This window comes from Schistocerca nitens, chromosome 6 (assembly GCF_023898315.1).
Source record: "Schistocerca nitens isolate TAMUIC-IGC-003100 chromosome 6, iqSchNite1.1, whole genome shotgun sequence".
NCBI lineage: Eukaryota > Metazoa > Arthropoda > Insecta > Orthoptera > Acrididae > Schistocerca > Schistocerca nitens.
In genome coordinates this window covers 439421877-439448559 of record NC_064619.1, presented here as the reverse complement: position 1 = coordinate 439448559, position 26683 = coordinate 439421877, and the positions used below count along the sequence as shown (strand labels likewise).

General features: G+C 43.0%; 1 protein-coding gene across 1 annotated transcript in view; it reads right to left on the bottom strand.

Annotated features, from left to right (window-relative positions):
• LOC126262560 (protein Wnt-2) overlaps positions 1–26683 on the bottom strand; it is a 545379-nt gene that overhangs the window by 464059 nt on the left and 54637 nt on the right. The window lies entirely within an intron of this gene.

Here is a 26683-nt window from a genome sequence, read left to right as displayed (position 1 = left end):
TCTGAGGAGTGGAGATTATTCTCTAGTGACTTTTCCGCGATTAATCGATTAAGAAGTGATATATTCGGATATTATGTGATGAAGTGTACATCATCCATTAATATGCGATTTTTGGATCCAATGTGGAGTCTCATTTGATTTAACATTTCGTGGTATGTACTTGAGATAGCTCTTGGTTTCTGCATTTCCCCTGCGGTGTATATGGAACAGTCAACATCCGGTTTGGTTGAGCACTATTAGATATTTAAAATCCGTAGTGACAGAGTCTAATAGTATATTTGTTATTTTCGCGACCTCCTATAACGAGACTACCGTTAATTATCTTCGTTCTGTAGATACTCCCCAGAAGTATGATGTTAGGAATTTTCTGCCCAAATAACTGATGTTGGTTTCCGATCTTACAAATTGTGCTCTTACAATTAGAAACATTAAAACTTTGTGTTATTGGTGGAAAAGGTATGCTTTTGAAAAGTTAACGTACGCCATATCCATTCTTTGGTTGTGGTACCCATGGCCTTATTACATGGGTGGACACATTTTTACTTTGTTTACTTTTCAAATTTTTATTTTTTACTTCTTACAGTCGTCATCCGAGAGTGATTTTTTGATTCTTCCTTGTAGGGTATTGTCTAATAACCACTGAGTACAGCTATGGTGTTTCAATAGGTGTGATGCCTTTTTAATGTATCGTTCCTTTTTGTTTACTTACTACAAAGAGTGTAATTGCTTATAATGTACCCCCTTTACCTTACCTGTCATATGATCCTGTTACCTAATTTACATATGATTAGTCCGTCTCTTTACCTGCCTCCTTTACTTTTTGGCAAAAACCGGTAGAGTCTGCCACGTATAACCATACATATTTACAGACAATGGATATACTGGAATGATGGTTGCATTACTTTGACAGTTCTATTTTATGAATCCCTCCCTTAGGTTACTGATGATTTTACAGTATTAATGAATAACTATTAATTTATGATAGTACGTATTACGTTGTATCATGTAGATTTTAATTGAGACTGAATTCTATTAATTATGTAAATTGATATGTAACAATTGCATCTTTTAGGCTATACGCTCTGTATTTTAATATGTACTTATTGCTCTGTTATAACCTTCATTGTATAGGCCTGAAGATGATATAATGTATTGTCGAAACTGGTAGCCTAAAAATAAAACCTAAATAACGGCGACTGGTATTTTATTATTGGGAACATTGACATTGTCCCGCACCGATCGGTGCTGCACGAAAGGGGTAGCACGCAGCAGCATTTGTTCTGTAGTGCCGAGTGTCCAGAGGTTTATGCAGTTCTCATCGTTGATTGTCAGTAATACAATCAGCAGACCACCTTGCACTACCGATCCCCATTCTATATCGAAAGTGAACACTGTGAGACACAGTGAAACAAAAGCTTCAGTAATAAGTACATGTCTATGCACAACACAATATCCCCTTGTACGTAACACCGAAAATGCAGATAAAATACCTTCTGCACTTTCTGTTTAATAGCTGGTGATGAATTTTAAGACACTGCTAATTCTGAATCCGTGACCTCTATTACAGAATCTATATTTAATACGCAATGGGGGTATTTGTCTGTTCATTTTTAGAATTCATTGTAATTATAATGTCAATATTGTAAAATGTTGGATAATAGCCAAGGGAATTTTATTTAAATGTATTGATAGCAACGACGAAATGGCAGTAGCTGTGCCGTTGTTTATCTTTGCGTATAGAGTGTCTCTGTAGCGCTGCGAGCAGAGAGCATGCAGAGCAGATTGAGTCTTGAAAGAGTGCAGATGTGTTTGTTGGGCACTCCCGCAGACGTGGTGTGCAGGTATGACCGGGCCAGCGCAGGTGCAATTACTTTGTTAACCCGCGATTACTGAGAGCACGGTCGGAGTGGACAGATGGATGAAGCTGCAATTCTAACTACTCAGTGTCCCATAGCTATTCGTGGCTCTGGAAACGACTCTTGTTTCGCAACGAGCAGCAACAGCAGCAGCTCAACATTGTCTTCAGCTACATGTCATTGTCCTCAGACTTTATTACCAAGCAGGGTCTCTTTCCTTTCCGTTGCAATCACCGAGTGTCGTAAAAGTATGAAAATTGATCAACCATTTTTTGCCAGTTTTGTTTGTTTGCTAATGACCAGTTTCAGTCTAAATTTTGCTGCCTCAGTAACTGTTCATTCTTGTATTGCATAACAGAGGATTAACTAATTTGGAATTTTGAGCCTTAATGTCATTCACTCACAGTGAAGTAAAAGTTCACTGGAAAAACTTATAACTAAAGATACTGCACAAATTAAGACTGCGCCATTTCATTTATTCTATGTTCAGCTTAGCGAGTGACTTCTGCTGGCTTGGTACATATCTTATTGTTCTTATGTTAAAAGCAAATCACTTGCTCGTTCGCTTAAAATAAATTCAATTCAATCTTTCAATAATTGAAAGTAAATTACTTCCCTTTTTCCAAATCTTGCATTACTTTACTCTGAGGTTACTGAAAGTCATTTCTTTACGTAACAAAGTTCCAGTTATAGTCATTCCTTTATTTAACTAGGAACTTCATTTAATCTTTCTTTCAAAATTCAGTATTTCAGAATAAGTAACTGCAAAGTCAATGCTTTCTGATTCATTCATTTTCCCCTGAACTGTTGTGTCGTGGAAAGGCGTGACAACCTTATGTTGCCATGCCAGTGATTATTTATTTAATGTCTTTGGCATTACCTACTTAAGATCTGGATATTCATTACCCTTGTGGTCTGGTGACCGTTTGATTATCCTTTTTTGCCACCCACTACTTTTTTATTACCAGTATTTTTTATATTAAAATTTTTACGTGATACCCTTCCCCCCCCCCCCCCCCCCCCTGCGTGGTTCGTGAGCGATTGCCCTATATTTGAACCATTCAAAATTATCCGTATTTGGATTAGGTTTAGAGTAGAATCTTCCATCAGAAGGCTCCATTGTACACTTCCCTCCTACTAACCGGTATTATTTTCCTTAGATAACAGTAGCCTTACTCACTGTAAAATGTCATTAGGCATACGCGATCACGGTCATTTATATCGCAATCCAATAGCCGCTATAGGCCGATTAAAAAGGGGAAGGTTACAACCTTAAAAGGGAAACATCCACATCGCCCCCCCCCCCCTTCAGATTTAGTGGTAAGGGGGCCCAGTGGATAGTCAATCAAAAATTGAACACAGAACACAGATCAAGCATGAAAGCAGGAAGTTGATATGCTAGAATTTGAAAAAAAAAAAAAGGAAAATGAAAATAGTGAACGGCCCAAGAACAAGATGTGCTATATAGAGCAGGCGGCAACAGAAATGTGGTCGTGGTTAAATAATTACGGTATTGGGTGAGCAGTGTTCCAACCTACCTTGTGACTTTATTTTTCTTCGCTGGTCGCTTTATTCAAATTTGTGTCTGATACGTGATGCAACGTCCGTTTGCAACAGCGAGGTTTAAGGTTGATTCTGCACAACTACCCTACCAACAGCCGAAAGGAAGTGGCTTTCGAATGGAAACTGCAAATGCTTGATGACAAGACGATAGGAACAACCGAATCCTCCACCGGAAAACACGTTTGTTGTGTTATATACGGCATTAATGATAGTACGCGTATCGTAAGATAGGAATTTCTTATCGACACACCTCATTTGTACGACTGGTGAGTGAGTGAGATATGGCTCCTTACCCGATATAGATGTTCGTATGAATGTGAACGTCATCACTCCCAAGGAAATGACGATAACTTAGTAGTTTGTCACATGATCTTGCTCTCCGAGCCAACACCGTTCAAGAAGCCAGGCAACAAGTGAAATCACTACAAGAAATAGCAGAGAAAGTAGGCCTTAGAATATCATTTGAAAAAACGGAGATTATGCTAACTGATCCACCACTTGCAAACAAAATTACAATAGGAGAACAGGAAATCAAAATTGTTGATAAATTTAAATATTTAGGCGAAATAATAACATACAATCTAAATGAGAAGCCATCATGGCAAAATAGAATAAAAAAAACTGAACTATGCAAATTACATTACCAAAACTACATATAACAAAAGAAGCCTATCTATAGATGCAAAATTAAAACACTATAAAACAGTTACACAACTAGAAATAACGTATGCAGCTGAAACTATCTTCAAAACAACTAATACAGCAGAAATTGACAAAATACTAAAAATAGAAAGAAGAATAATTAGGACATGTATAAATAAACAGTATAAAATAAATGGACACTGGAGAATAGCATCAAATGAAACAGTATATAAGAAAATAGAACCAGTCATGAGCACAATCAGGAAGAAACGCATCTCATTCTTTGGACATCTAATGAGAACTCGAGAAAACAGAATTAGTAAAAAAATAATACAAATATTGTGGAATAGCAAGAGCGACATTAAATGGATCACAGAAATTAAGGAAGATATAAAAGAACTTCAAATTACAGTAGATGACCTAAAAAACAAGACAGAGAAAACCAGAATACTGCAACACCCGCAAACCAGACTACAAATGAAAATCAATAAAAGGAGTACAGGAAGAGTGGTCTCAGATGAAGAAAGAAAGAAAATATCTGAAAGAATGAAGAAATATTGGGCAGACAGAAGAGCAAAACACCTTTCATATAAGAATAGCCTCTAATAATTGTATTACCTAAATATATTAAGTTATTGTTGAACCAAATTGTATCCATGTGTAACAACTTGTTTAGAACTTTGTATTTTTGACTACAGTGGTCCAATGAAGGCCATAAAATTAATAATAATAATAATAAGTTTGTCACATAAGCTGCATCAGATGAACGCAACAGTTTGAAAATCACACAGTTTGTCTGTGCGATGTCAAAACATATGTTTTTAATGTTTTTGAAGTTGCGTTCCGTTTTGGAAGTCTTGACTCTCGAATTCCTTTGTTGCAACATAGTTCACACCCGTTTAGTTGTTGTTTTCATTTCTGTGAGATGTTTATGTGGTATCTCGCCAGCTCTCACTATTCATCATATTTAATTGCCACAGTAATGTATTCTCACCACATGACTCATATTCTGTAACCAATGTATAGTATGACAACTGCCAAGACTACAGAAAGAGAACTAACATTTCAATGACCGGACCGACCGTTCGTGACGTTGTGAAAAAAATAAAATAACAAAACAAAAAATGGCACAAAGGAGGTTTGAACACAGCTCGCTGCTCGGCGTCTATACCATGACCGCTTACCCACGACACCGTTGTTATTTCAGCCTGACTTTTATTGCACTTCCTGTTTCTGCAACGTTCACTGTAAAAAAGAAACAAGAGCCAACTATCGCTATTTGTTTGCCTGAAGCGCTCTGAGCTTCTCATAGAGGGCGCTCCGCCGACAACTTAGTGATAAGTTGCAAACCCCGCCATCTAAGTTCGCCGTCGGGAGGATGGGCACGCGAATTCAAACTGCCGGAACACCAGCACAACAGGGAATCACGAATCCAGACGCATAACTGAGAATATATTCCTTAAGCACGTAGTCGATGGTCGTTTTCGGTTATGCTGTCATGGAACGGCTTCTGGAAACATGCAATAAGCCACGAATGGAAGTAAGCTAGTGTGGGCAGTATTGTGCTTTTTGGGACACTCATTTGAACTTCGGCGTGACCTGTGGAGCCATGCAGCTGTGGACTACGTGAACGTAATCCCCTTATGTCTTTCCAAACAGCGAAGGCATCTTCCAGACTAACTGTGGTGTCACAAGGCTAGAATTGTGCTACATTAGTTTCAGCAGCATGATAGGGAACTAACATAAAATCATTGGCCAACAAATTCTCCTGATCTGAATCAGGTGGTACTTTATCGGGCGTCAGTTCTGCACCCTTTGACCACTGGCGCCACATGTCTACGGAAACATACCAAGGACCTTAGAACGAAATTTTCTCTCTGCCGCGGTGTGTTCTGCTAGACCAAAACTGTGTGCCAGACCGAGATTCGAACTAGGAACATTCGCCCTCTGCGGGCAAGTGCTCTACTGACTGAGCTACCCAAGCACTACTCACAACCCGTCCTCATAGCTTTACCCCCTGCAGTACCTCGTCTCCTACCTTCCAGACTTCACAAACGCTCTCCTGCGGAACAAAGGTCGCGAGCTCGAATCTCGGGCAGGCTCACAGTTTTTATCTGCCAGGAAGTTTCACACCAAAGACTTGTCGAATCCGTGTCAGACGGAATCACTGCTGGATTGCATTGCAAAGGTTGACCAATACGGTATTAAGCAAGTGGTCATATTAACAAGAGGATGGTCAACATTGGTCGTTGAAGTAGAAATACTTGTTTATGTTGCAAATCGAGTTGAATCACTGCGTGACCGTCATTGGTGCTAGTATTAAAGGCCTGTGGACTCATAAATACAGGCATTAAAGCTGCATTATCTGTAAATATCAGTGAAGAGTACTTGTCAGACCGAAGGTAGAAATGCATTTGTACCTTCCGTGTCCACAAAGAGTTAATTCTAGCATTGATAATGGTCACGCAGTTACTGAAATGGATTGGCGACGGAAATAAAGATCTCTACTTAGACGACCAATGCTGACCAACCTTTTGTTTCTAATGCTGGTGTAGTGGTCGTGGTGCACGTAACTCCTGATGGAGTCGCCATTCAAAACAAAAGTGATCATTATGGTTTGCTGTCAGCTTATATTTTCACTTTTATGCTCATTGGCATATTTATCTGTATTATACAAGGCGTACACACAACGCATAAAGTGGTGTCAACTACCAGTCCGTTTTGCAACCTGCACCACGCAAGTAACGAGCAGCCCTCAGTGGCACGCCATCACCGTTTTCTTTATCTTAAATAGCTTTGCGAATAATGCCCTTTTGGCATATTTATTATTTTAGAAATGATATATAAGTCCTGTCAGTCTTTTACGATGATTCCGTACTTATACCCTATCATACGTTTTTAGTCATTATTCTGTGACCATGTTATAGAATATAGATGATTCTTTGTTTTAAATTTTGAAGAAGACACTCCTAGCAGTGTTGAAAACAGGTTAATTTGTTAAAAATATAGTGACCGAGGGCTGTTTCTCTTTCAATTGTACTTGAATATTGTTAAGCAGTATAAGAAGAACAGAACATGCAGCTGACGATTCTGACACTGTTGTGAAACACTTGGAGTCTGCTGAAGATGTGCATAATGGCTCTAAACCGATCGTGACAGTACAGTAAAAGTTCTTAAGAGTATTTGTGGCTGATTGCAATTAATTTCAGCAATACTTAACTTCGCTCAAAGGAGCTATGCTCAGCAATAATCCAGTCTCCACACTCAATCGAAATGAAACAGTGAAAAAAAAAATAATAAATGAACAAATAAAACAAAAAATTAAAAATTTCAATTGTTTCGTTAGAGTCCAGACATAAAAACTCTGGTGTCAGCAGTTTCGAAAATAAAGATTAGACCTTCGTTGTGGCGTCTGTAGCGAGCTGTTTCTTTGCATGTAACATCCTAATTAGATCCATCTGATGTTTTTTCTCATGCATATACACAGACCAAATGTTGAGTGGCCCAAAGATGACACAGCATATGGTCTATAAAAACAATTTAAAGGGTCAGAAGGTTTCGGAACTGCTGTTGCTTCAGCTGATTTTTTAAAAAAATTGTGTTCAGTTGTTTCAATCTTCTGTGTGACAGTATTCATTTACTAATCATATAATATTATCGGATTAAGGGTTCGCCTCACTCTTAATGTGATATGACACGGAGCTTTTCTTATATCTTCATTCCACTGTTTTTAATCTTCCATAATTTCATACATTCATTAATATCGAAAAGCAATTTATAAAAAAAAAAGTGTTACGCCGTCATATGATGTCCGAAGCCCTTTTATCTTGCGTCTATCTAATCTGAACGAGAAATTTTCGATATTATTCACGCGGATGCGGCTGAGACAAAATGGAAATTTAATTAATGTCCGCCTGGCGAAACTCAATCTTGTTCGTCAGCGCTTTATTTGTCAATTTTGCCCTCCCTTTTTTACCCGGGAGTGCAAAAATTTAATTGACTTTCTTGTAAACCGTTTGAAGTATGACTTCACACTATTCGCCGGCTGTCCAGATTCCAATTACAGTCACTGACTTCGGACGCTATAAATATTCACAGCACGTGTCCAAGCTACAGCGATTAACCAGCGATGTTATCGGACTGCAAGCAAATCCGATACATAAAACATGCGCTAATCGGCCCGGACTAATGCAGCGGGCACACAGCGGCAGGAAATGCTTGCAAATGAGAATGCAGGCTTTCTCGGAGAATTTAAAGGACGAAATTGCACTTTCTACCGGGAACAAAGTTCAATAATTTTGGGCAGAATTTCTAAATAACTCGGCTAAAACTTGCCATCACATTCTGTAACTTGTTGAGGGTTCTGTATTGAACGTAGTCAGGTCGCTCCTACACTGACATTTAGTCACAATCCTTATTAAGGTCCAAGACGCTTTACGTGGGTCTGCAGACTCATCCACAAGCTGATGGAATGAAGTGCAAGCATATTCCTGTTTTCTGCAGCCTGATACGTGTTTTATTTTTCTGTAAATGTAGTTACACGAGTGTATCACTTAATATGCAAAATATAGCATGAAAACTTAGATTACGAGCGATCGAGTCAGCTGCATGCCGTAGGCTCCTCTTAAGGCATCCATTAGTAGCTAAACTTCTTACCGCAGGCGGAAGAAGGTTCATGAATAATTCACATCTTCTGGTACAAAGTTAGTGATTGTAACCTTTATGTAACTTGTTCTTGTTACGAGTACTGATCTCAGGAACGGATTTGTTGGTTTGAAGCAGGGCAATTTATTTACAATATACATCACAGACGACCAACTTATTTATTTATACGCTCATCCAAGGATCATCTCAGAATGATGTAGGATTTATCGCGGTAATCTGTTAAAAATTAATAGCCCAAGATATAGATATAGGCGGCATAGTTAAGTATGCTCTATAAGAATAGGTGAAGTGTCAGGCCGTGGTCTTCTCATGGAACCATCGCGTCATTTGCCTAAAGTGGTCTAGGAAAAGCACCAAAAATCCAGACCAGGTTGGCTGGACAGAGCGAACCCCATCCTTCCGAATATGTAGTCAGTGCCTCAAGAGCTGCACCACCTCATTCGGTTGGTCAGTATTATACAACGTTCTTTGATTTACCTGCAAAGACCTTCTGATAGTTAATAGTATAAAGACATAGTTTTGCTCATCGCCGCGCACATTAAGAACACCCGCTGATGACATTTTCGGCCATGAAGATGCTGCTATGTTCTTTGCGATGACTCCAGCCTGTTCGGACAAAGGTCGGCCAGAGTGGCCGAGCGGTTCTTGGCGCTACAGTCTGGAACCGCGCGACGGCTACGGTCGCAGGTTCGAATCCTGCCTCGGGCATGGATGTGTATGGTGTCCTTAGGTTAGTTAGGTTTAAGTAATTCTAAGTTCTAGGGGATTGATGACCCCAGAAGTTACGTCCCATAGTGCTCAGAGCCATTTTAACAATTTTTTTTTTTGTTCGGACAAACAATTCGTATGCCACCAACATTCAAGAATTTTCCAAGTTTCCTTCGTGTCCTCCCCTCTGTCCAGATAAAAAAACTGCAACAACAGGACATTACTGTCGTGTACTTTAAATACTGACACATGACTTCCTTGCAAAAACTGTAAACTGTGATCAGGTATGGGAATGCGATATGCTGTTGCGGGTAACTCCTTTATTGTTACCCACTACTCTGAGTCCGCCAAGTAATCTTTAATTGTGTAGTATGCATTACGTATGAAGAATATTTTAGCTGTTTTTTTGACCAGATGTATTTTAATAATAGCTGTTAGTATACCTAGTCTTTCAATGGACTTTTGGTGGACATTCTTTCATTCATACTTAGGATGACAATGTTTGGTTTGTGGGGCGCCCGTACAAAGTCCCAGTTTTTACGTTGTTCAATATAGCCACTGTCACGAATGATGACGATGATGATGATGATGAAATGATGAGGACAGCACAAACACCCAGACCCCGGCAGAGAAAATCCCCAACGCGGCCGGGAATCGAACCCAGGACCCCGTGATCCAGATGCAGCAACCCTAGCCACTAGACCACGAGCTGCGGACGTAATCATTCTTAGGCAATCCGTATGCCTCACTTGGGGCTGTGAAAACGTTATGATGGCGTCATGAGTTATTCCAAAATCTTATATAGAATGAAATCGTGGACTAAAAATTAGCTGAGACTATCAGTTTTTCATATATTTCCTTCATCTATGTCTGATAAAATTTACTTCCCGAAACAGTTTGTTGCATTGTTTCACTAATTGTGTGGTTTAGTAATCTCAATAGAATTTAGCACCAAATCCACGAGAATTTAATAACACTGCTTCATTCCTATGCTCATGTCTTCTTGCACTATACATACGCTGTTCTTTTTTTATTTTTTTGGTCTGCATCTTCAGTCCGTCAGCGCACTATCGCACTTTTCTGTTCTGGTCATTTCGGAGATATAGGCTAAACTAGAGGAAATATTTTGTTGCCCGTCTCTTTTAGGGGTTTCCTCTGCCCGGCGACTGGGTGTTTGTGTTGTCCTCATCATTTCATCATCATTTCATTATCATCACCATGATCAACATCATTCATGACAGTGACTAGATTGGGCTGTGAAAATATTTGGACTCTGTAAAAATTGGGACTTCGTACGGCCGCTGATGACCGCGCAGTTGATCGCCCCGCAAACCAAACATCGTCATCATCGTCCCCTCTGTTTTAGGGACATAAGCTCTCAGCTGAGTTTAAGGACTATGTTTCGGCTAAAGACCATTCATTATCGTCTATGAAATTTTTATTAACTTTTGTATTCCGCCTGGTAGGCGGCGCTTGGGTCTGCTCCTGTAATCTGAAGGGTAGGCCGAATGTAGGAAGCTAGGAGGAGCAGGTGAGGTAGAACTCTCGGTACTGCAGTGTGAATTTAGATCACCTTTACTTTAGCAAGAAGATGAATACATAACTTTGCACTGGGGAGCACGTAGGTGCGAAGCTGGATGTCTCGTGCTCACAGAAGTTACACAGGCAAAATCTGTAGTGGCTCGCCCACAATGAAATAGAAACAATGTTGCTTGGTCGTCTACTCGGAATCAAAAGGGCTGAATCCGGAGCGGCGGTCGTAGAGCTGCACAGCGCCGGCTAGAGGGCGCTCTCGTCGGTGTCGGTGTCGTAGTGCCAACCTAGTAGAGCGCACCTACTTTGTGGCATCGTAGCTATAGATACCACACTAACAGCTCATCTGCATTCGCCGAAGAGAAAATTCTCTCTGCCCTATTTCGCTCTTTTCCAGACGACGTTCCTGTCTGATAACAGCTGTTCAGTCAACAGAATTCTCTGCTTGTGAGTCACTGATTCCTATTTTGTTCTGTAAAATCGTTCGAGTTTGTAGTTCATTACGAAGGATACTAGAGAGTAACGCTCTGTGCATTGCGTAAAATGATATGTGAAGTCACCCTACACGGAGTGGAACCATATTCATTCTTCAGCTTTGAGTTTTGCCCTCTTGTGGTTATTTACAGTGCAGTTGTGGAGGTCGAGTGATACAAAGTCGTGGAGCTTGTAAGGCCAGTAAAATGTTTTTCGATGTTATAGGATGTCTAGGGGTAGCGTCTTTGATTCATAATCAAAATGTCTTCGGTCCCGGGTTCGATCCCCGCCACTGCCTAAATTTTGATAAATAATCAGCATTGGCTGCCGAAGACTTCCGGCATAAGAAGTCAGCCTCATTCTGCCAACGGCCTTGTCAAAGAGGGCGGAGGAGCGGATAGAGGTTCAGGGCACTCTCTTGTCCTAGGGGTGGGAAATTGCCCCTAAAGGCGGAAGAATCAGCAATGATCAACGACATGAGAATGCAGAAGGCAATGGAAACCACTGCATTAAAGACACGTAACGTGGACATGTGGCCTGTAATTGAAGAAGTATCATGATGATCTCTCCATTGGCAAAAGATTCCGGAATAGTCCCCCATTCGGATCTCCGAGAAGGGACTGCCAAGGGGGAGGTTACCATGAGAAAAAGATTCAATAATCAACGAAAGGATAACGTTCTACGAGTCGGGGCGTGGAATGTCAGAAGCTTGAACGTGGTAGGGAAACTAGAAAATCTGAAAAGGGAAATTCAAAGGCTCAATCTAGATATAGTAGGGGTCAGTGAAGTGAAGTGGAAGGAAGACAAGGATTTCTGGTCAGATGAGTATCGGGTAATATCAACAGCAGCAGAAAATGGTATAACAGGCGTAGGATTCGTTATGAATACGAAGGTACGGCAGAGGGTGTGTTACTGTGAACAGTTCAGTGACCGGGTTGTTCTAATCAGAATCGACAGCAGACCAACACCGACAACGATAGTTCACGTATACATGCCGACGTCGCCAGCTGAAGATGAACAGATAGAGAAAGTGTATGAGGATATTGAAACGGTAATGCAGTATGTAAAGGGGGACGAAAATCTAATAGTCATGGGCGACTGGAATGCAGTTGTAGGGGAAGGAGTAGAAGAAAAGGTTACAGGAGAATATGGGCTTGGGACGAGGAGAAAGACTAATTGAGTTCTGTAACAAGTTTCAGCTAGTAATAGCGAATACCCTGTTCAAGAGTCACAAGAGGAGGAGGTATACTTGGAAAAGGCCGGGAGATACGGGAAGATTTCAATTAGATTACATCATGGTCAGACAGAGATTCCGAAATCAGATACTGGATTGTAAGGCGTACCCAGGAGCAGATATAGACTCAGATCACAATATAGTAGTGATGAAGAGTAGGCTGAAGTTCAAGACATTAGTCAGGAAGAATCAATACGCAAAGAAGTGGAATACGGAAGTACTAAGGAATGACGAGATACGTTTGAAGTTCTCTAACGCTATAGATACAGCAATAAGGAATAGCGCAGTAGGCAGTACAGTTGAAGAGGAATGGACGTCTCTAAAAAGGGCCATCACAGAAGTTGGGAAGGAAAACATAGGTACAAAGAAGGTAGCTGCGAAGAAACCATGGGTAACAGAAGAAATACTTCAGCTGATCGATGAAAGGAGGAAGTACAAACATGTTCCGGGAAAATCAGGAATACAGAAATACAAGTCGCTGAGGAATGAAATAAATAGGAAGTGCAGGGAAGCTAAGACGAAATGGCTGCAGGAAAAATGTGAAGACATCAAAAAAGATATGATTGTCGGAAGGACAGACTCAGCATACAGGAAAATCAAAACAACCTTTGGTGACATTAAAAGCAACGGTGGTAACATTAAGAGTGCAACAGGAATTCCACTGTTACATGCAGAGGAGAGAGCAGATAGGTGGAAAGAATACATTGAAAGCCTCTATGAGGGTGAAGATTTGTCTGATGTGATAGAAGAAGAAACAGGAGTCAATTTAGAAGAGATAGGGGATCCAGTATTAGAATCGGAATTTAAAAGAGCTTTGGAGGACTTACGGTCAAATAAGGCAGAAGGGATAGATAACATTCCATCAGAATTTCTAAAATCATTCGGGGAAGTGGCAACAAAACGACTATTCACGTTGGTGTGTAGAATGTATGAGTCTGGCGACATACCATCTGACTTTCGTAAAAGCATCATCCACACAATTCCGAAGACGGCAAGAGCTGACAAGTGCGAGAATTATCGCACAATCAGCTTAACAGCTCATGCATCGAAGCTGCTTACAAGAATAATATACAGAAGAATGGAAAAGAAAATTGAGAATGCGCTAGGTGACGAGAGAGGCATTTCTAACGTTACGGGTAATAATGGAAGCAAGGCTAAAGAAAAATCAAGACACTTTCATAGGATTCGTCGACCTGGAAAAAGCGTTCGACAATATAAAATGGTGCAAGCTGTTCGAGATTCTGAAAAAAGTAGGGGTAAGCTATAGGGAGAGACGGGTCATATACAATATGTACAACAACCAGGAGGGAATAATAAGAGTGGACGATCAAGAACGAAGTGCTCGTATTAAGAAGGGTGTAAGACAAGGCTGTAGCCTTTCGCCCCTACTCTTCAATCTGTACATCGAGGAAGCAATGATGGAAATAAAAGAAAGGTTCAGGAGTGGAATTAAAATACAAGGTGAAAGGATATCAATGATACGATTCGCTGATGACATTGCTATCCTGAGTGAAAGTGAAGAAGAATTAAATGATCTGCTGAACGGAATGAAGAGTCTAATGAGTACACAGTATGGTTTGAGAGTAAATCGGAGAAAGACGAAGGTAATGAGAAGTAGTAGAAATGAGAACAGCGAGAAACTTAACATCAGGATTGATGGTCACGAAGTCAATGAAGTTAAGGAATTCTGCTACCTAGGCAGTAAAATAACCAATGACGGACGGAGCAAGGAGGACATCAAAAGCACACTCGCTATGGCAAAAAAGGCATTTCTGGCCAAGAGAAGTCTACTAATATCAGATACCGGCCTTAATTTGAGAAAGAAATTTCTGAGGATGTACGTCTGGAGTACAGCACTGTATGGTAGTGAAACATGGACTGTGGGAAAACCGGAACAGAAGAGAATCGAAGCATTTGAGATGTGGTGCCATAGACGAATGTTGAAAATTAGGTGGACTGATAAGGTAAGGAATGAGGAGGTTCTACGCAGAATCGGAGAGGAAAAGAATATGTGGAAAACACTGATAAGGAGAAGGGACAGGATGATTGGACATCTGCTAAGACATGAGGGAATGACTTCCATGGTACCAGAGGGAGCTGTAGAGGGCAAAAACTGTAGAGGAAGACAGAGATTGGAATACGTCAAGCAAATAATTGAGGACGTAGGTTGCAAGTGCTACTCTGACATGAAGAGGTTAGCACAGGAAAGGAATTCGTGGCGGGCCGCATCAAACCAGTCAGTAGACTGATGACCAAAAAAAAAAGGATGTTGTTTCGATGGCCAAGTCGAGCCATCGGGTAAAGTTTGGTGCCCGGTGCTATATGAGTTGAAGTGCCCTGGTGCTAAGACGCAGAGAACGTAATTTTACGGTCGCGGCATTCTTCGCACCGCCGACAGCAGTGTAATATTACGGACAAACTGCCTATTTGCGTCTCTCTCGGGTTCTTCAGCCGACGTTCGTCTGATGATTTTACTGACGTTTCGTCAGCACGAGTGGCTGGCATTGTCAAAGCTTCACCCTCCATTGCCGGTGGTGAACTGTAGCTTAGCTCGCGGCCGCTGACTATATGTATCTGGCGCGCCAATGCCCGAGGGCTTCTCCGCGGTCATTTCCCGTGCGGTTCTCCTCTTGCTATCTGCGACGGTTGTTCGCTGCAATACGGGAAGCCAGGATCCGTTTACCTTTAGGCTTTCCTCTTTCTTGTTGAAGTTGTTCCCGTGTATATGTATTTCTACAGCTTCTTTAAACAAGCGGGTGTGATAGTACTTCTCTAGTGCAAGAACTTCCGTGTCGGAGAATTTTATTACATGGTCGGTCTCACTCAGCGCGTGCTCTGCCACGGCCGATTTCTCCACCTGCCCCAACCTGCAATGTCGCTAATGTTCTTTGAGCCTGGTGTTGATTGATCGTCCAGTCATTCCGACGTAAACTTTTGCGCATGTGCATGGTAAACAGTATATTCCCGACATTGCAAGTGGGTTCCTTTTACCCTTTGCCGATCTACGACATTCTTTGATCTTCCTTGTCGGTTTGAAAATTGTCTTTACGCCACGTTTGTGCAATATACGGCCGATTCTGTCCGCCACTCTGGGATTGTATGGCAGAAAGGCCGTACCCGACATTTCTTTTCCTGATTTCTAGCTTCGGCGAGTGTTTGGCTCTGTTACACTTCTAATATAATTTATAGAGTACCAATTGCTCCTCAGAACACTTTCCAGATGTTGCGTTTCGCGTCTGAGGTGTTGCAGCTCACGTATTAGTCCTGCTCGCGTTACGAACGTATTAATAATGCCTCTTGCAGAAAGAGGAAAGCCTTAAGGTAAACGGATCCTGGCTTCCCGTACTGCAGCGAACGACCGTCGCAGGTAGCAAGAGAAGAACCGCACCGGAAATGACCGCGGAGAAGCCCTCGGACGTTGGCGCGCCAGGTATATGTAGTCTGCGGCCGCGAGTTCGGCTCCAGTTCACCACCGGCAATGGGGGGGGGGGGGGAGGGGGGGGTTAAGCTTTGACAATGCCCCACTCGTGCTGGCGAAACGTCAGAAAAATCATCAGACGAACCCGAGACGGAAGCAAATAGGCAGTTTGTCAACAACTGACCACGAAAGCCTTAACAGTTTTGTAATATTACGGACATGGCATTTGTTTCTAGTTGTAGTTTATATCCTATTCTCTTAATATTTACGTTAGTACGATGATATAAATGAGAAATAATATTCGATCTTCCACCGTGAAAGAATTTCGAAAGAGCGATTCAGTATTTTACGACTTCTTTCTGGCGACTCGCGCAAGCTCCCGAGCCCGTGCGAGCGTCTCAGCACTCGTGCACAACGCTAGCTGGTGCGGAGGCACTCCACAGCTAGGGCGCTGCAGGTGCGAGGCTGGCAGGCTACCTGTTACAGCAGCGCTGTCGGCCGCAGCCGTAAACACGGCACCCGATGGGCGGCGCCGCCCACGGCGCGGCGGGGCGCCTGTCGCCTCCCTGCCGCCCCACACTTGCCGCCGTCGCAGGGCACCGAGCCTTCTCTCCGAATCACCGCCTCCATTGCTCCTCCGCCGCGGAGATATACGGCGCTAACGCCGGGCCCTTTATATCCCGTGACCTGTTGTCCGAGTCGCACACCCCGTTCCCTCTCTGGCCGTGTACTTCGGTAGTAGAGACATCTCTCACTCGCTCTCTCAATATTTTTTTCTACACCACCTGTTGTGTGTTGTATGTTCAGTAGCGTCGTACTGCACTTCAAGACCGTTCTTCTTCTTTACTTGCAGACCCCCAGTCGTGACAAACTTTTTACAGGTTAAGGAGCAAACATATAAACTAGTTTTACTAACGTGATGTTAATGGAGGTGATGGGGATGAAACCAATGAAGATTTAATGACAAAGAATTTCCGCGTAACACAGGTCACCCAGTATTTTCTGCAAAACCGGATCCTTCATAGGCCCACAGAAAAAGAAAACTTCATAAAGCATACAGAAATATGGACTTCCTCAAGGAAGTGTGTCAAAATCAAATGCGTGTAAAATCATATGGGACTTAACTGCTAAGGTCATCAGTACCTAAGCTTAAATTATCCTACGGACAAACACATACACCCATGCCCGAGGGACCGGCCGCGGTGGCCGAGCGGTTCTAGGCGCTTCAGTCCGGAGCCGCGCGACTGCTACGGTGGCAGGTTCGAATCCTGCCTCGGGCATGGATGTGTGCGATGTCCTTAGGTTAGTTAGGTTTAAGTAGTTCTAAGTTCTAGGGGACTGATGACCTCAGATGTTAAGTCCCATTGTGCTCAGAGCCATTTGAACCGAGGGAGGACTCGAACCTCCGCCGGGACCAGCCGCACAGTCCATGACAGCAGTGCCTCAGACCGCTCGGCTAATCCCGCGCGGCGAAGTGTGTCACCCCGTTTGTATTATAGCATCTACACAACTAATCAACCAATTAGATCTGGAACTACACTGAGGTGACAAAAGTCATAGGATACCTCCTAATATTGTATTGGAACTCCTCCTGTCTGGCGTAGTGCAGGAGCTGGCCGTGGCACGGACTCAAAAAGTCACTGGAAGTCCTCTGCAGAAACATTGAGCCATGCTGCATCTATAGCCGTCCATGATTGCGAAGGTGTTGCTGGTGCAGTATTTTGTGCACGCACTGACCTTTCGATTATGTCCCATAAATGTCTCGCGGGATTCAGGTCGGCCGATCTGGGTGGCTAACTCATTCGCCTGAATTGCCCAGAGTGTAAATCAAACCAATCGCGAACGATTGTAACCCATTGACATGGCAGATTGCCACCTGTAATATTTCTGGCTTATTCAACCATCACATTACGCTCCACGAAGGTATTCCCAGGGCAGTGGAAATGCAAGAAGCATAGAGATGACGCAATGTGGGATGAGGTACCGGTGACAAAATGGTTCAAATGGCTCTGAGCACTATGGGACTCAACTTCTGAGGTCATCAGTCCCCTAGAACTTAGAACTACTTAAACCTAACTAACCTAAGGACATCACACACATCCATGCCCGAGGCAGGATTCGAACCTGCGACCGTAGCGGTCGCGCGGTTTCAGACTGTAGCGCCTAGAACCGCTCGGCCACTATGGCCGGCTACCGGTGACAGATTCAGTACCATTCCCGTGAGAAAGACCGCTTGCATGATGCTGCTGCTCTGTGATAGGCTGGTGTGTTCGGCGGTAGGGCGCCAAAGCGTTAAACTTTAGTTGCTATTATTAATTAAACCTGTCATCCAAATTACTTCATTTTTTTAAAATAAACATCTCTCAACTGCCAGATATCAATCAGTCTTTTCAAAATTATTAAAATCAAAGTATTACTAAAACAAAAGACTGACGATATTACTGCCGATACACTTCGGTGGCAGCCGGCCGATGTGGCCGTGTGGGTCTAGGCGCTTCAGTCTGGAAACGCGTGACCGCTACGGGCATGGATGTGTGTGATGTCCTTAGGTTAGTTAGTTTTAAGTAGTTCTAAGTTCCAGGGGACTGATGACCTCAGAAGTTAAGTCTCATAGTGCTCAGAGCCATTTGAACCATTTTGTAATCTCTGAAATGTGGTATTCTCGGCACATTCTTGACACTGTGGATCTCGAAGTATTGAATTCCTTAACGATTTCGTACATGAAATGCCCTATGGGTCCATCTCTAACTACAATTTCAAGTTCAAAGTCTGTTAACTCCCGGCGTGCAGACTAAGCACGGAGTAATCTTTCCACACCAATCCCCTGAGTCCAAAAAAATTCTCTGCCAATGCACTGCCCTTTTATTCCTTGTGTAAGCGATACTGTCGCCATCTGTATGTATGCATATCGTTACCTCATGACTTTCGTGCACCTCTGTGTAATATATTAATTTATGTTGATAATACAGCAAATAGTGCCCAAGGTAAAACACTTGAGGAGGCGGAAGTTCCGCTGACAAGAGCTCTCGAAGACCTGGCCAACTACTACGCGGATAAACATCTGAAGAGAAATCATGAGAAGACAGAAGTTCGTGCGTTTAGTCTAAGAAAAAGAGAATCTAGAAGAAAACTGAATTTCACTTCGAGAGGAGAATTATTACTCGCCTGCGACATTCCTAAATACCTTGGAATGAAACTGGACTGTTTTCTTCCACCCACGGGCCACTGCACGGAACGCTATCATCCGCAAAGTGACAGGAACCACCTAGGACGCTCAACCAAAAGTGCTTTATAAACTTGTCCTGGCACTGTTTTCCTCCACAGCAGATTACTCCGCATCAGTTTGGTAAAATTCTTCACATGCCAAAAAAGGTTTTTACAGCTTTCAACGAGACTGGATGCATTGTGACAGGTTGTCTATAGCCAACTGCTGTCAGTAAACTTTACCAATTTATAGGTATAGCACCGCTAGATATTCATAAGAAAGCAACTTCAGAAGTGGACAAGAAGGGACAGGAAAATGATCCTACACATCCGTTGTTTGGAAGCCACCCTCAACGATCAAGACAGATAAAATCAGAGCTTTATGCAGACAACTATCGCAATTCTTTCCCTTCCCGGAACGCGCCGAGTGGAGCTGTTGCGAGATTATTTGCCTGAAATACACCGAACAGCTGTCAAACATGAATGAGCCGCAAGTTCGCACCTCCCTTATGGAAGGCACTGAACAGACTGAGAAGTGTGCAGTCACGATGCAAAGTCAATCTCGGGAAATGAGGCTTCAGAAGTGATGCTGAAATCTGCCAGTGCGGGAACCCGTAGGATATACGACACGTGCAGGTGCAGCTGCAACTAACGAAAAAGTATTCGAAACTGTCAAATACAAGTCTCTCCACAGGTTACGAAGTGCATTATCTTACTCTTTGTTTGTTTTTTGTCTTCTGATCTATATATTAAATATTCTTGTTGTATATATTAATCACTGTATTACTGAAATTATTTTCTGTATTTTAATTGAACTTCCCTGTAATTAATTGTTTGCACTAGGGACGCTCATCAAGTTTCTGTTCGAAGGCTACACTAACCCTTCCGTACATGTAACTGCTTTACTCGCGTCGGAGTCGCGCTGGGTTGCATATAAGCTGCAGCAATCCCCTGAGCAGAAACTTATTGATCGTCCCTTATAATTAATTTCGCTTGTATATCATGAAGGCTCTACAAGCATTACAGCAATTTCATGTCCTGGACAGGTAAAATAAACAAAATTGATATAACAATGATTTTCGTTTTATATACTGTATTAGAAATGATTGGTGAAAGCCTGAGATAGCAAAAACGTTGGTCTTTGTTTTCTGTTATCAGTCACGATTTTCCTTCATGATATTCAGGGTGCATTTCAGGAAGTAATTCTCATTATTAAACGCGTTTAACATATTTGATAACATTTTTACGCGTTATATTTCCGACGTGCGAGCTGCTGCCTTCCTACACAGAAATTCAAACATATTTTACGTCGCTTATACAGCTGACCGTCCATATTACACGCTGAACGTTTAACATGTATTGTGAACGGTAACATCACATTTAAAAAACTATTTTTTTGTCCCAGGGAGAGCTTTCACTCTGTAGCAGAGAGTGTGCTACCTGTAAAAAACTCACAGATTAAAACCATGTTCCTCAGATCGGGACTCAGATTTCAGGACTTGTTTCATTGGTGTGAGCAGTCAATTCAAAATAAAGTCCAAAGTACTAAAAATTGATCCATGCAGTCACACTTTTCCCAATATCCCCTCCACTGTGACTCACCGGTCTTCGAGCACCCTGACCTTCACTTCTCTTGTGATTCTCGGTTCTACATAGAGAGGTGGTCTGCCACTTCTTTCTTCGTCATTCAGACTTGATTGACCACAGTAGGCAACTGTTCCATGTGACCATTGAATCTTTTGATGCTGCATCGTTGACGGAAAGTTCCACCAATTCAGCATGGACTGTTGCATGGTTACTCCGTTTCAAGGGGAAAAAACGAATTAGTGCGCGATACTCCATCAGTTTTTGCGCCATCTTGTTTTGGCACTTCTAGCGGAACGCTACGATAATGTCGCGTGAGGATTTCAATATGCCGGCCGCGGTGGTCTAGCGGTTCTGGTGCTGCAGTCCGGAACCGCGGGACTGCTACGGTCGCAGGTTCGAATCCTGCCTCGGGCATGGGTGTGTGTGATGTCCTTAGGTTAGTTAGGTTTAAGTAGTTCTAAGTTCTAGGGGACTGATGACCACAGATGTTAAGTCCCATAGTGCTCAGAGCCATTTTTGATTTCAATATGTACCAGAACTGCAGACATGTACCTGCAAACAGGCAAGAAATGAATTGCGTAATTTTATTTATCGATGTGATAATTAAAACTTTGTCTTTCCTTCTTAATTCCCTTAGAATCCTGTAGTTTACGTCAACTACTTTCCACTGTCCTTGTTTCACTGTTGTTGTTCTTCGTCTTATAACCTGTTTTTGACGTTCTACCTATTCCGATCATCTGCTCTTCTCTGGCAGAATTATAAGGTGATTGGCAAACCACAAAATTTTATTTGCGTCTGGCAGAATTTAGCTCCTTTTCAAAATTTCTCGCCAGTTTCTTTCCGAGCTTCGTTTCTTATAACTGCACTTTGCTTTCTATACAACTTGTAGGTAACTTCTCGCACCCATACTTCATAGTTTCAAAATTCCAAAGAGAGTTTCAAGGCAGAAGATATTTTTGTAGGTGTATCATGGATCTCCTATAAGCTGAATCAATTTCAACCAAATTTGGCACACTAACAGCGAACTTCATGGATTTATAACTTCCTAGCTCCCAAATGAGTGGATGTATAGGCAAGAACACAGTTTCGACTCCCTACCCTATATGGTTACCCACATGACGTGCAAATTGCGTGGGAATAGTATTGGTCTGCCTTATAGATATGTTTTGGAGGGAATACTACACGAGAGGGGTCCAGAAAAGACTTTCGTGCCCCAGACATGCATGCTACCCTGCATGACAGACATGTTGTGGTGGACTACTATAGCCTGCTTTTCAGGGCAGTATATACATCAGGAGCAAAAAGGTTTTCTAGCCCTTAACAAAAAGGCTACACTGTATCAGAGGTGTGTTGTGGGAGTAATAAGAGTCTGCTTTATTGATCTTTGTAAAAAAGTGCAGATGGGTATGTCCAAGGGATGTATGAGATGCATAGAGGAGTGTATGGACACAGAGAGGGGGCTGGAGATGATTGATGGAGAGTGGGAGCGGGAAGAGGAGGAGAGGGAAAGAGAGAGGGTTCAAAATGGTTCAAATGGCTCTGAGCACTATGGGACTCAACTGCTGAGGTCATAAGTCCCCTAGAACTTAGAACTACTTAAACCTAACTAACCTAAGGACAACACACATATCCATGCCCGAGGCAGGATTCGAACCTGCGACCGTAGCGGTCGGGCGGTTCCAGCCTGTAGCGCCAGAACCACTCGGCCACCAGAGGCCGGGGAAAGAGAGAGTGGGCTGCTGGGGATGGGCAAAGTGAAACTGGAGGAAGGGGTGGATAGGGAGAGAGGGGCAAAGGGAGGGAGGACAGAGGGGTGGTGGTGAGATAGATAGGGAGAGAGGGTAGGAGAAGATGGGTAGAAAACGGGGGAAGGAAGAGGTTGATAAGGAGAGGTGGAGAGGTGGGACAGAGGAGATGGATGGAGAGATGTGAGACGACTGGGGACAGGTGGGGATTGGGAGATGGACAGAGAGAAAGGGGAAGAGAGATGGACTAAGAGACAAAGATGGACAGAAAGAGGGAGAGCAGAGGAGGCTGGCAAAGAGAGAGAGGGGAGCAGTAGGTGGACAGAGAGAGGGGGGGAGAGAGGGGGGAGGAGGAGATGGACGAACAGAGGGGGGAGGAGGGAGATGTGAAACCAGTAGAAGGGTGGTAGTTACAAAGAAAAGGAAGAGTGAGAGGAGGAGATGGGCAGAGGGGAAGGAAGATATGATGTTTGATAACAGGGACTTTTTAAACCATCTATAGCAGCACAGCATTTGAGGGCCTAATCCAAGAGCGCATCTGCATCGGCATATAGAGAGTTTCTGGTAAGACATTTCCCTCTGTAACTTGCAATCAAAGCCCCTTCTAACCGACCTGCGGACGAAATGTAAAGTTGCTGGTGTCACAGAGCGACAAACTTCCTCGATGCGCTGAAGTCATGAGGGTTTGTGCTTGTTTGTTTGTGCATTCCGACCTGCCTTGTATACGGCAGTATAACAAAACATGCTGCAGTCTAGCCGAAATGACTTTCAATATTGCATCGAGGAAGCCCGTCATTCCCTTACAACCTCAACTTTGCATCTCGTCTACTGGTCGTTTGGAAGTCGCACTGAGTTGTGCGTTCAGGGAAATGGGCACTAATTTGAACACATCACTTAAATGAACATTCCGTCACCAGAAATTCATCTGAATACAGCCAACTGTGTACAGTATGTTACATCTAACCCTACAACTGTGAACATTCTAGTTTCGTGACTAAATCTGACAGAAAGTTGATTTAAAGTGGTTTCTAGAGAGTTGGTTTAAATGCATCAGGTACCTGATGCAAATACTAATGTTCTATTTAAAACGGAATAGCTCCTTGCTGTAACTCTCTGGTAATTAAATAAGCTATATATGCAACTCCGAAGAAAGGATAACGTTTCTTACCCTAACTTTATGTAAGTCACAAAGGGGGTGTGTAAGAGGGGAGGGTAATCGCCCCGAAGCCACTGCACAGCGTATAGAGAAGGGTCCATCATTTCGACATTATGTAGCCTTTGCTACTTTATTGGTGTACTGAGGGAGGGAAAACATTTAGTCCAAGTTTTCCTACATTTTATAACAAACATCCACCGAAGATAGTTCTCTCTAGACAACAGCATTGTCAGCGAACAAGCTCACACTAACTGATCAAACGTATGACTACCTGACATCGTCGGTGGAAGCAGGAGACAAAATTCTTTGTTTAAGAGTCTAGTGCGCTCCTGGAACACTTTATTTCCTTGATCGTAATTTTTTATATTTATTTATTCCATAGACAATCAATTTCAGCCAGTTGATGGCCATCTTAAGATCTATAATCCCAGAACTTGCAACATATCAGACATTGAATAGACTACTTACAACTCTCAAATTGTGCGAAAAACGGCGAGGATTCTCACGTTTAGGATGAGCTTACATTTTTGAAATAACAACCCCAAACAAAGTAACACACCGTCCTGCGTGAGATGGGAACCAGTTGAAGTTGTCCCGGTGACGGAAACAGGTGTGTTACATTGCTTATGGGTATTACTATCTCAGAAAGTGTAAGGTCTTCCCACAAATGGGATGCTGCTTCGTTCTTTGGACTATATGAGAGTGCTCAGTATTTTGTACAATGTCTAATATGTAGCAAGTGCTGGGGTTATGGATCAGATGGACAATGAATAGGCTGAAATTGCTTATCTACGTAACAAAACTTACAGTCTACGCAACGAAGTGTTCTAAAGGGATACTAGACTCTCTAATCAAAATTATCTTGACGTTATCGTGTAATGCGGAATTGCCCACTGGATGTCATGAGAGGCGGACTCGCCAATCTAAAAGGTTGAAGGGGAGTAATATGCTGCCAGTGGAGCATCACAATTGATGTTAAGCTGCCAAAGTCGACAGCTGGTGATGTAATTATGGAGTGGAAACGCGATGAAAAACCACAGTTAACCCACGACCAGGCGGATCTGATATACAGACAGGCAGGGGGAATGTCGAATATTGCGGAGAGTCGCCGTTAAAAAAAATCGCAAGAAATCAACGGCAGGGGTCACCCATGTGTTGCAAAGCGGTACACCGCTTTCTGAAGTTAATGGTAAGGGACGCTTGGGGTGGTATGATGAGCGACGGCACTGCCAGTGGATGATTGGAAGCCAGTGATATGGAGTGATGAATCGGGCTGTATCCTTTGGTAATCGGAAGGAAGGACTATATTTGGCGAATGCCTGGAGAATTTGCCATCGCGGGTAGCAGTGACGATAGTGAAGTACGGGGAAGGTAGTGTTATGGTATGCGAGTGGTTTTTTTTGTGGTTATGATGTGGTCCCCTTATTATGTTCAAGAAAACGCTAAATTCAGAAGGATATGAACACACTTTACCGCACTTTATACTGCAGACAATGGAGGGATTGTTCGGAGACGATAATTGTTTGAATCAGCATAATAATGCAGCTGGCCGCTGTGGCCGAGCGGTTCTGGGCGCTTCAGTCGGGAACCGCGCTGCTGCTACGGTCGCAAGTTCGAATCCTGCCTCGGGCACGGATGTGTGCGATGTCCTTAGGTTGGTTCGGTTTAAGTGGTTCTAAGTATAGGGGACTGATGACCTCAGATGTTAATTCCCATAGTGCTCAGAGCTATTTGAACCATTTTTTGAATAATGCACCCTGTCGTAAGCAGCTGTGAATGCTTTCTGGAAGTGACTGACCTGCCCCGAGCCCTCACCTGTACTCAGTGGAACATCTTTGGGATCAATTAGAACATCGATTTATCTCCTGACTCCAGAGTCGAAAGTCAGACTACCTTCTCTGGTTTCGGCTCTTCAGGACGAATGTACTGCCATTCCTTCAAAGACATTCGGACACGTCACTGGAAGTGCCCACAACAGAGTTCAAGTCACTAGGCGAAGGCTGGACACACACCGTAGTGATGTGGACTAATAGATATCTGGACACTGCTAATCGGATAGTGTATAGTGCTACATGTCTTTATTAATACTGAAAAACAGGCATCGTCCGAAGATCGCAGTGCCATATCAAAATTGGCAACGCAGATCGGTACCACAGATATGAGCGATGTCACACTGCAGTCTGCAACGACGAATGGAAGAGGCTGAAGAGGACACGCCCTCTCTGTCAGCAGAGCAGTGGGTTGGCGCACAGGCCAATACAGAGCCGAGCGTGGAAGCTTCGTGCCCCAGTCCGTGACCTCATCATCGAGTGGAACTGAGGAGGTATTCAAGTCTCAGATAGGAACATACACTACTGGCCATTAAAATTGCTACACCACGAAGATGACGTGCTAAAGACGTGAAATTTAACCGACAGGAAGAAGATGCTGCGATATGCAAATAATTAGCTTTTCAGAGCATTCACACAAGGTTGGCGTCGGTGGCGACACCTACAACGTGCTGACATGAGGAAAATTTCCAACCGATTTCTCATACACAAACAGGAGTTGACCGGCGTTGCCTGGTGAAACGTTGTTGTGATGCCTAGTGTAAGGAGGAAAAATGCGTACCATCACGTTTCCGACTTTGCTAAAGGTCGGATTGTAGCCTATCGCGACATTGCTGCTCGCGTTGGTCGAGATCCAATGACTGTTAGTAGAATATGAAATCGGTGGATTCAGGAGGGTAATACGGAACGCCGTGCTGGATCCCAACGGCCTCATATCACTAGTAGTCGAGATGACAGGCGTCTTATCCGCATGGCTGTAACGGATCATGCAGCCACATCTCGATCCCTGAGACAACAGATGGGGACGATTGCAAGACAACAACCATCTGCAAGAACAGTTCGACGACGT